We start from the raw sequence: 11,130 nt of genomic DNA on the forward strand, positions 1-11,130 counted from the left end.
GGCATCTGATGTCTACTTGACACACACAAGGTAAAAGAGGTACATTACCTTTTTTTCTTGTTGATTGGTTCCCCCTGTATTCTGCAATAGAAGCACTAATGTTGCTGCATCGCCTGCTTCTAACAGAAGCACTGTGAATTCTTCTCTAGCTAGTTCCACCCATTAGATGTGCATTTAGAACAAATTACTCCACATATTTATAATATATTTCTCCATGTCTTGGTTACAAATTGAGATGTGTAATTGAAGCTATACAAAGATACATCATAAGATAATACTGTATATGAATATTGGAGTTAAGCAGGTAACATCATGCATGACGAAACCAACTCAAAGAACCGTTTTCCATGGAGTAGGTGCAGGATTTGCCATGATATCTGGGACTAGCATGGATGTACCACATATAGCAGGAATTGCTGCTGTGGTAAAACAGGAACACTTTCACGAGAGTCGTACTTCCATTAAATCAGCATTAATGACGACATTAATTACACTTGACAGGGCAGGGACGCCTCTTCAAGCCCAACAATATTCTGGATCTGAGACTGTGTCGCTTGTCCCAGCTACACCTTTTGATTATGGAAGTGGCCATGTAAATCCTAGAGCTCCTTTAGATCCAGGGCTCAGATTTGATGCTGGTAATTTTCAATTTTTTTTTAATTTCCTCTTTTGCATCTATATGATTAGCCTACCTGCTTATCATTAAATGTAAATCCTAAATAGGAGTTTGACTGCTGACTAACATGGGTAAACCAATGATTATGGATCGATTTGATCACTTCATTTATTAATTCTAATCTAAGTGTAGTTTAGATTAGTTGGTTGCGGACATGATTGCTACACATTAATAATTCCAAGCTATATGAAAAAATAGTTTTACTTTTGTTCCAGGCTTAATTTTACATGATTATCTAAGCCTACCAGGATGTCCATGCTAAACAAATGATGTTCTATGTTTTCTTAAGCAATTAACTCTCTTCAATCTCATGTTCTAGAAGGTAGCATATCCTCTGTATTAATACTTGCAATATGCTAGTCAAATCTCATGTTCTAGAGGGTAGCATATCAACTGTGTATTCTACAACAAAAGCACTAGTGTTGATAGGTCCCCCCTGCATCAACTGTGAATTATATTGCTATGAATGCTCGATCCTATCTTAGAACTGGTGGTCATTACTTGATCTCCACACGGGTTTGTTAGTATTATGCATAGTATGTTTAACTCTTAAAGTAGTAAAGAACCATACTTGATTATTTTTTAGTACTTGATTCTTATCATTCTTTTAGATAATACTGTTGTTGTTCATGTTGATGCAGCAAAAAATGCTAGCTAGATGGAGAGATACATTGGCATCATTGAGTTTGCAGGCATTGTTGTATGTTTATATGCATCAGGTATGTAAAATAGTAGTTGTTATAGAATATAGAAGTACAATACTTTTGCATGGGGTATATATATAGGGTATTGTATGACCTAACCTTTGTTTCTTTCTCATTTCAGCTGTAACAACTATATATTTGTTGATGAATGCATACGTGTCAAGTTCTCGGCAGCTACTAGCAGGAAGTGGATTAAGTTTTGGGATGTAGATTAGTTGGTTGTATTGGTTAAATTTATTGTGCTTTAAGTAGATGGTAAACTGGTTATGAATTTAGTTGAGATTATGAAATTTGGAATGTATTAGATTAATGTAATATATTTTCAAATTTTGCAGTCGATTTTACACTTTATAATATTAGTTTTTCATTTTTCTTCCTGGTAAATTGTTACAGTAGCTTCATAAAGTGTTAGAGTAGGTTGTTCAAAGTGTTACCCCAGGTACAAATTTGATGCTAGCACTGTGGGACCCACATGCCACATCACCACTGCGGAACCTACATGCCACGTCACCACTGTGGGCCCCACTGGTTGGCCCCATTTTTTTTGAAAATTCTGAGTTCAAAGGTAACATACATATTGTGATACTATAGACATAGATTAATGTTACATTTGACGACTATTGTAACACAAAAGTGAATGTTACACCAGGACAAAAGTAATGTTACCTTAGGGGCCAAAGGTAACTCGAAAAAAAGCAACTTAATTTTTATGTTACCTTAGGCCTTTTTCTGGCTGTGGTAACACTTTTTTGGGCCTGTTGTAACATTTTCTTGGTGTTGCTGTAGGCCATTTATGGTGTAGTGCTTGTTCAAGCTATCCAGGTTTATCTTTTCACTATAGTTGATAAAATCCATGAACTCAACTAGCTTTTTTTGAGTTGGGAACTCCACCTGTTGACAGCATTCTCAGGAAATTCCACCTGTTGGCCTTGAATAGAGCAGTTAACCACCATGGATATAGCTTTGTTCTCATGCATCACTGTCCTAATCACAGCCGAGTTCCAGAAGTCATTGAGAACATCCAATTACATAATTGGATTTGCAGTTAGAGCACCTGCAAAGAATGTCTCAGAAAGAAACTTAACAAAGCTATTGAAGCTATCAGGAGCTTGGCTAGCATCTGTGAATGCAAGGTAGTTGGTGCCCTCCTTTGGGATAGAAGCTCTAACAGTGTTTGATGTCATTTGAACTGTTTGAGGTTTAATGGGTAAGAATTTGAGAGAGAAAGAGTTTGAAATGAGAGAGAACAGTTAAGATTTGCAAAAATTAGGTTACTTGAGATCTCAAAGCGTAAAGAGGGGTTATGTCGGGATGTCTGGGTATTTATAGGAAAAGGTAAGTGACTCTTCGAGAAGTGGAAATAAACATTTAGGATTTGCTTATCGAGAAGTCACGTGTGAGAATAGATACATATCGATTTATCACTTTCCTGACTCTTATCGAGAACTAGATAGTGTCTTATTGAGATGTCAAGTAAATACCCAGTTTGTCCCGAATGGACTGAATTTTTCCAATTTTATTTGAGTAAATCAAAATAAAATTAGAATGATTTTATATCAAAAGTATTTTACTGAAATAATTTATTGATTTAAATTATTTCAATTTTAAGTTGTCGAGAAGTCTAAAATATATACTTGTAGAGAACTCTATGAGTTAACATATATTGAGATCTCTATACTGACTTATCGAGAAGTCATAATAAGGCTTGTCGAGAGGTCATTCGAGAAGTCAGGAAAATGACTTATCGAGAACTCTATTGAGAAGTCTCAAAATGACTTGTCGAGAAGTCAGTTAGACTTATCGAGAACTCAGTTCTCTATATACTTTTGTTCCTTTTTGATTCTGTCTTATGTTAAGTTTATATATTAAAAAATGTAAATTAACACTTAGACAGTTTCCTTAGAATTTGAAAATTCCAATCTAAATTTTGAATTTTCAAAAAAATATACAGAGAGTTCTGAATTCTGAAATATTTATAACTCATATTCCAGTTAATTTCCAGTTAAATCAAATTAATTTTGACTTACTAGAAATTAATCTGCTGCAACAAATTAGTTGAGTTCTTTCCTTTAGGATGAAGAATTTAACATTCCAATTTCACCAACAAGTCTAGTAAAAGTTGCTTCATCCAAAGGTTTAGTAAAAATGTCAGCTAATTGTTTTTCTGTTGAAACAAAAATAAGCTCAATAGTACCATTTGCAGCATGTTCTCTAATAAAATGGTACCTTACATCAATGTGCTTTGTTCTAGAATGATTAACTGGATTAGCAACACTAAAAATAGCGTTAGTATTGTCACACATAATTGGAATTTTGTGTAACACTAGGCCATAGTCCATTAGCTGATTTTTAATCCAAAGCACTTGAGCACAACAACTTCCAGTAGCTATGTATTTAGCCTCACCTGTGGAAGTTGACACAAATTGTTATTTCTTGCTGTACCAGAATACAAGTCTTTGTCCAAGGAATTGACATCTTCCACTAGTACTCTTCTTGTCAACCCTGTATCCAGCAAAATCTGCATCTGTGTATCCAACAGCTTCAAATCCAGTTCCCTTAAGATACCATAGTCCCAAGTTTTGTGTCCCCTTCAAGTATCTGAAAATTCTTTTCACAGCCATCAAATGTGATTCCTTTGGATTGGCTTGAAATCTTGCACACAGACATGTTATAAACATAATGTCTGGTCTACTAGCAGTCAAATATAATAAAAATCCAATCATCCCTCTATAACCTGAAATGTCTACATTTTTTCCTTCCTTATCTTCATCCAACTTTGTAGCTGTAGACATAGATGTTGATGCAGGTGAACAATCAACCATTTCAAATTTCTTCAATAAATCTTTAACATACTTGGTTTGGCTGATGAAAATTCCATCACTTCTTTGACTGACTTGAAGTCCAAGAAAGTAACTTAATTCCCCCATTATTCTCATTTCATATTCACTCTGCATGAGTTTTGAGAATCTTTGGCATAAATTTTCATTAGTAGAACCAAAAATAATATCCTCCGCATAGATTTGAAATAGGATCATATCACCAACATGCTGCTTGTAGAAGAGAGTCTTGTCAATTGTACCTCTAGTGAATCCATGTTTAAGCAAAAATTCTGACAGTGTGTTATACCAAGCTCTAGGTGCTTGCTTTAATCTATAGAGAGCCTTGAGTAATTTATATACAAAGCCTGGAAATTATGGATCTTCAAAGTCAGGTGGTTATTTCACATAAACTTCTTCTTCCAACTCACCATAAGGGAATGCACTCTTCACATCCATTTGATACACTTTAAAGTTTGAGTGTGCAGCAAATGCAAGAAAGATCCTTATTGCTTCAAGTATTGTAGTTGGAGCAAATGTTTCATCATAATCAAGTCCTTCCTCATGTGAGTAGCCTTTTAGAACCAACCATGCTCTGTTCCTTGTTACAATTCCATTTTCATCTATCTTGTTCCTGTACACCCACTTGGTTCCAATTATACTTCTTTTCTTTGGTGCATAAACCAAATTCTAAACTTTGTTTCTTTCACACTGATTTAGCTCTTCTTGCATAGCAGATATCCAGGCAGGATCAAGTATAGCTTCCTCAATTTTCTTAGGCTCAATTTGTTAAAGAAAGCATGCATGTAGACACTCATTAGCAATAATTGCATCCCTTGTGTGACTCATATCCCACTTTCTGGTATGATTTTGTTGACTTGAAGTTTCTGCATTTTCTTCACCATTGGCATGACTTGCAGAACTTTTTTCTCTTTCTCCTCGTGAGTTTGTGCTATCAAATTCAGGTGTTTGAGATGAGTTTCCATTCTCATGATTCACTTGCTCATTTGACTCTTCATTCACTCTTTTTCTTATTTTGATTTTAGCTTCATCTTCAGAATCACTATCAAAGTTCAAACTTTCAAACTTAAGGCTTCAACTTCATTTTCATCAGGTAACTCCAAGCCTGGACACTTGTCATCATCAAAGTCCACATCTGTGCTTTCCATAATTTTCTTTTATTTAAGCACATAAACTCTATAGGAAGTTCTTTCCAATAAATATCCCAGAAAAATTGATTCAAAACTTTAGAGTCAAATTTTCCCACATATTCAGAGTGGTCTTTTAAAACAAAACACTTGCTTCCAAACACACGCAGATGCTTTATAGTAGGCTTCCTTTTTGATAAAATTGAGTAGGGTGACTTGCCATGATTTTTTCTGATGAGATATCTATTTTGAGTGGAGCATGCAATGTTGACAGCTTTTTTCCAAAAACTTGTTGGCAACTTGGCATCTGGAAACATTATTCTAGCAGCTTCTACTAGTATTCTATTCTTTCTCTCAACTACCCCATTTTGATGAGGTGTCCTTGCAGCTGAGAACTCTTGAACAATGCCTTTGTCTTTGCAGAATTCATGCAGAATTACATTACTGAATTATGTGCCATTGTCACTCCTCAATATTTTTACACAATTTTGATCTTCATCCTGCTTCTCAATTTTCTTATGTGTTCAATTATGATGTGTGGAGTTTCATCCTTAGAATGCATAAATTCTACCCATGTGTACCTTGAGTAGTCATCCACAATCACAAGTGCATATATTTCTTTCTAGAAATAGATAAGACATTAACTGGTCCAAACAAGTCCATGCGAATGAGTTGCACAGGTGCACTTATGGAATTCACAGTGTTGCTCTTGTGACTAGACCTCATCATTTTGCCTTTTTGACAAGCCTCACAAACTTCATTTTGAACAAACTTCAAGTTTGGCATGTCTCTCACTAACTCCTTTTTCACCAGGTATTGATTGCCTTGTAATTCGGGTGAGAGAGCTTTTTATGCCATAATTTGCTTTGTTCAATAAATGCCTTAGTGTAGAATTAACAAATTCCATCCTTATTTGCTAGTTTAAATATGTAATAAACAAGCTTCCCTTTTTTGCTCCTTTCAAAGTAACTTCACCAGTCTTTTTGCTGATAATTAAGCACTCTCTTTTGTCAAATGAAATATTGAATCCTTTATCTATGAACTGACTGACACTCAAGGGATTCACCTCAAGACCAGCTACCAGTGCTACCTCTTCAATGACAACATTTCCAAAAACTAAATTGCCATATCACATTGTGAATCCTTTGCCGTTGTCTCGAAAAGTCACCAATGGGTCAGCCATCTCCTCAAACTATGATAGCAGGGCCTTATCATCTGTCATATGCCTGGAGCATCCATTTTCTATGATCCATATGACCTTCTTCACTTTGCCCTGTACACAATAAGAATTAAGTGTGTTTAGCTACCCAAGCAGTGTTAGGTAATTTCTTATTGTTGACAGAATTTGCAGTAGTAGAATTTGATGATTCAGAAAGAACAGTGTTCAAATTTTGATTTATAGTTTTCTTCTTAGCTGTAGACTCAATTCTTGTATCTTTGAGATTAACTCTCAGTCTATGACAACTTTTCGTTACTTTATGTTGCAAGGAATGCAATCAAATTTGTCACAGAAGGAATAAGGATCTTCACCCTTTGCTTCATTGTATCTGCAGGCTCCCACTTTTGGCTCACTAACAACCTTTTTGTAAAGGTGAGTTAGGTGATTTGTAGAGCCACACTTCTGACATTATTTTATGGGAGCATCTGCAACAAATACAAAGTTTTTTTTTTCACTGCAATTTTCCCATTCCTGTTCTTCTTTCTCCTTCCTATATTCTCAGTCTTGATTTCCTTGATTAGCTTCTTAGAAACTTGATCTACAATGGGCTTCTTTTAAGTTTTAGGAGTTGGAGTTATTTTTGTGCATTTCTTCTCATTGTCCTCATCTGCAAACTCTTGCTTGATAACCAACTCAACTTCACTGAAATTGACTTTACATGCTTTGAACAAATGTGCATCAACTTTTCTCAGCATAACTGCGACATCTTGATTTGCAATTGCTTTACCTTTGTCACCTTCACTTTTCTAAGTGTTGTTTAAAGAATCATAGTCCAAACCAATAGCTATGTTACCACATAGTTTGTTCTTCTCATAGTACTGACCAACTAGCTGAGATGCATTCTTGAAAGATTTCAGCTTCACCTCATTCTTCTCTATCTTAGCCCTCAACACAACTTCTATTTCATTAGCACATTTCAGCTTGTTCTTCAAATATTCATTTTCTTGCTTGATGATTTTAAGTTCAACAAGCTGCAGTTCCAAATATTGCTTCTCAATCTCAAGGTTCTCATTCAACTTTGAAAGCCTACTCACTTCACTAGTAGCTGCCACCATGCTTGTGTGGATATGAAACATTTCTACACTCATCTTTTCAACAGTTTCTTTATATCGGCTTATATTTAAATCAATGGTGGTTAGAGTTGGTACCTCATATTTTGATGAGGATGATTCTCCTTGCTCAAGAGCCATTAGTGGATAGTTTCCAAACTCTTCATTCTCATCTTCATCATCAGTATCATCCCAACTTTTGCCTTCATAAATGTAAGCCTTTCCTTATTGTTTCTTCAAGAGAGCTTCATACTTTGCCTCCAATTCCAAATAGGCCTTGTCTTTTTTCACCTTCTTAGGCTTCCTGCACTCAGTAGCAAAGTGTCCCAACTCATCACAGTTTAAGCACCTTATCTTTGATCTTTCAACATATCCAGTCTTGTAGCCACCTTTGCTAGCTGAGTTATACTGCGTCTTTGGTTTCCAATTGTTGCTGTTAGAAGACTGTCCCTTGTTCTTGAAAAACCTAGGCTTCTTAACTCTAATGTTAGAGAATTTTCTAGCCAAGTAAACCATGGATTGATCCATCTCATCAAGCTCATCCAAGGTGTAAAACTCATCTTCCTATACCTCCAACACAACTTGCTTCTGTGGTCGTATGTTTTTTTTCTCCAAAACTTGAATAACTGGAACTTGAGCATCTTATTTATCTTCACTTGCTTCACTGTCAATTACAACTAAGGCACTGGAACCATGAACCACATGTCCTTGGTTTTCCTTCAATGACTTTCTTTACAACATTTCAAGTTTATAAGTTTTCAACATCGCATATAAAACTTCCAGTGTTATTCTGCTCAAATCTCTTCCTTCTCTAATGGCTGATATTTTCTGTTCAAGATGGTCAGGACGAGGTAGCAAGAACTTTAGGTTTACCTCCTCAGCTTTATAATACTTATCATGGAGCTGCACGTCATTTATCAATTTGTTAAACCTTTCAAAAACTTCAGTAATTCCTTCTTTAAGCTTTGCCATGAATCCCTCATACTGAGACACTAGTATCCTCCTTTGATTTGATCTAACTTCATCTATACCCTCACTCAGAATCTTAATATTCTCCAAAATCTATTTGGTTGTGTCATAGTTGACAATATTATTGTACATAACATTGTCAAGTGACTCTGTCAGAATTAGTTGCAGGCCACTATCCAGGGAGACTTTTTCCTTTTCAGTTTCAGTGTATTTTGAGTGGTCTTTAGGAGCATAATGAGCTGGGATGACCATGTCTTCATCAGTAGATTGCTCAACCCTTTTCATGGGAGTAAATGGGCCATTCTTGAGAATCTGGATATATAATGGGTTGGCCATCCTTATGAACAACGTCATCTTTTTTCTCCAAAGTGTGTAGTTGATTTTATCAAAGGCTGGTAACTTGCTACTGCTTATCTTTTGTGCACTCATACTTCCAAGATCTTTATTTCTCTGATACCACTTGTTAGCTATTGAGTGCAACACATGGGGGGGGGGGTGAATGTGGTTTCTTGATTTTTAGCCTTTTTGAGGTTTGGATAATGATGTGTGAACAAAGCAGTTTAATTGTAGAGATATTATGTAGAATAATTTAAACAACAAGGACAACATTCATAATATTTCAAAACTCACTTAATTTATATTAATTAAGTTTGTCTTGCTACAAATTCTGTGTTCTTAAAAATATAGGAACTCAGCTTCTTCCTTGAGAGAATACAAGAAAAATGTGAATCTATTTGATACTCCTAAACTAAGGACCAGTGCATGCTTTATACACTAGCAACACGAGTTTAGAAAATTTGCACTAAAATGTACTAAACTCTTTTCTAAAGCAACCTTTTTCTATTTCCATTTCTAGCTTAGCAAATCTGTGCAGAATCTTGTAGGTATGTGACCATCCTTTGTCTAGTTAATCTTAGCCCTTGATCTTATATTCTCCCCAGCTACTTTGTAGACTTTTCAATCTAGTTGATAGATCATTTGTTGATTGATAATACTGAATCCTCATTTATTTACAATCTTTGTTTGAGATGCATATCAAGATCTCCAGTTTGTTCTATAGAGAAGTAACATCTCGATAAGTATAATGACTTATCCTTATCGAGATCTCTGAGTTCTTTATAAGTATATTTGACTTGTCGAGGTCTCTTGATATTTGCATGTTGAATGACTTGTCGATATGTCTGAGATCTCTACATGTAAAATTGACTTATCGATATCTCAGAGACCTCTATATATATTTTGACTTGTCGATATCTCCGAGATCTCTAATGATAATTTGACTTGTCGATATCTCCAATCTTCACATCTTCATTTTGGCTTGTAGATATCTCTGAGTTCTCTACATGCAGAAATGACTTGTCGATATCTCCAATCTTCATATCTTCATTTGACTTGTCGATATCTCTGATACTTCTCTGTAAGTCATTTTGGACTTCTCGATAAGTCATTCTGGAGGATCTGTGACTTGAAGATATCTTGACTTAGAACATTTTTTTAAACAATTTATTCAACTCCAAGCTTTTTCACTTTTCTCTGAGGCATGATCATGGCTTGATTTTCTTCCAGAGTTTATTCCTTAGCTTGAATCTGTTTACAGAAAAATACTCCAGTCTAATCTTCTAACCATTTTACAGACTCAAGTAATATAATACAAAACACAAAGTTGATTATCAACCAACTAAATTTTAGGGTTGTCAATGTGACTTAGTCTTGTTATTATACATGCATGTCTTGCACAACAACCTTTGATAAAATCAACTATACACTTTGGAAGAAAAAAATTAGTCACAAAATTTGTTGGTGAGACTCCTTAGCTGTATGAACAGTTACGTGATAACTCAACACAAGAACAACACTAGAACATGGCAGGTTTATTGACAGTTAGTGTTTGAAGCGATAGAGTTGTTGCAAGCTTAACAATGTAATCAAGTCTATAATACGAAGACCTGAATCGGGGTTGGTCATCTGTGAACCAGACCAGTTGCACTAGGCGTCAACAGCTCGTGAAAGGAATTTGGATATTATTTTTAGAAGAATTGTTAAGTTGAGGAACGTACTTGGATTGAACATTTATCTGTTAAAATATGAGAAGAGGTGCACGGGATATACAACTAAACAGCTCGAGGGATTGGCGAAGGTTAAAGTTTAATTGTTAAATTAAATAAATTTATTTAACGGACTTTAATATAATTTATTTAATAAACTTAAAATAATTTATTCTATAAACTTTAAATAAGTTTATTTTATAAATCTAAATTAGTTTATTTATAGAATTTATATTTAAGTTTATTTTATAAATTAAATTAGTTACAATTTAAACTTAAATAAAAACAAAAACAAAAAGAAAACAAAACAAAAGAAAAGAAAAGAAAAAGATAAACAATAAGAAAAAGAAAACAAAATAAAAAGAAAAACATGAAAAAGAAAAAGAAAACAAAAAAAAAGAAAATGGAATAAACAAAAAACCTGGCAACCAAATGGTCGCAGGTTAGAAGATCAGGAGGTTGGTTTTTGTTTTAGTTTTACAATTTGTTAGTCGCAGGTTGTGA

Source organism: Apium graveolens, chromosome 10 (assembly GCF_009905375.1).
Source record: "Apium graveolens cultivar Ventura chromosome 10, ASM990537v1, whole genome shotgun sequence".
NCBI lineage: Eukaryota > Viridiplantae > Streptophyta > Magnoliopsida > Apiales > Apiaceae > Apium > Apium graveolens.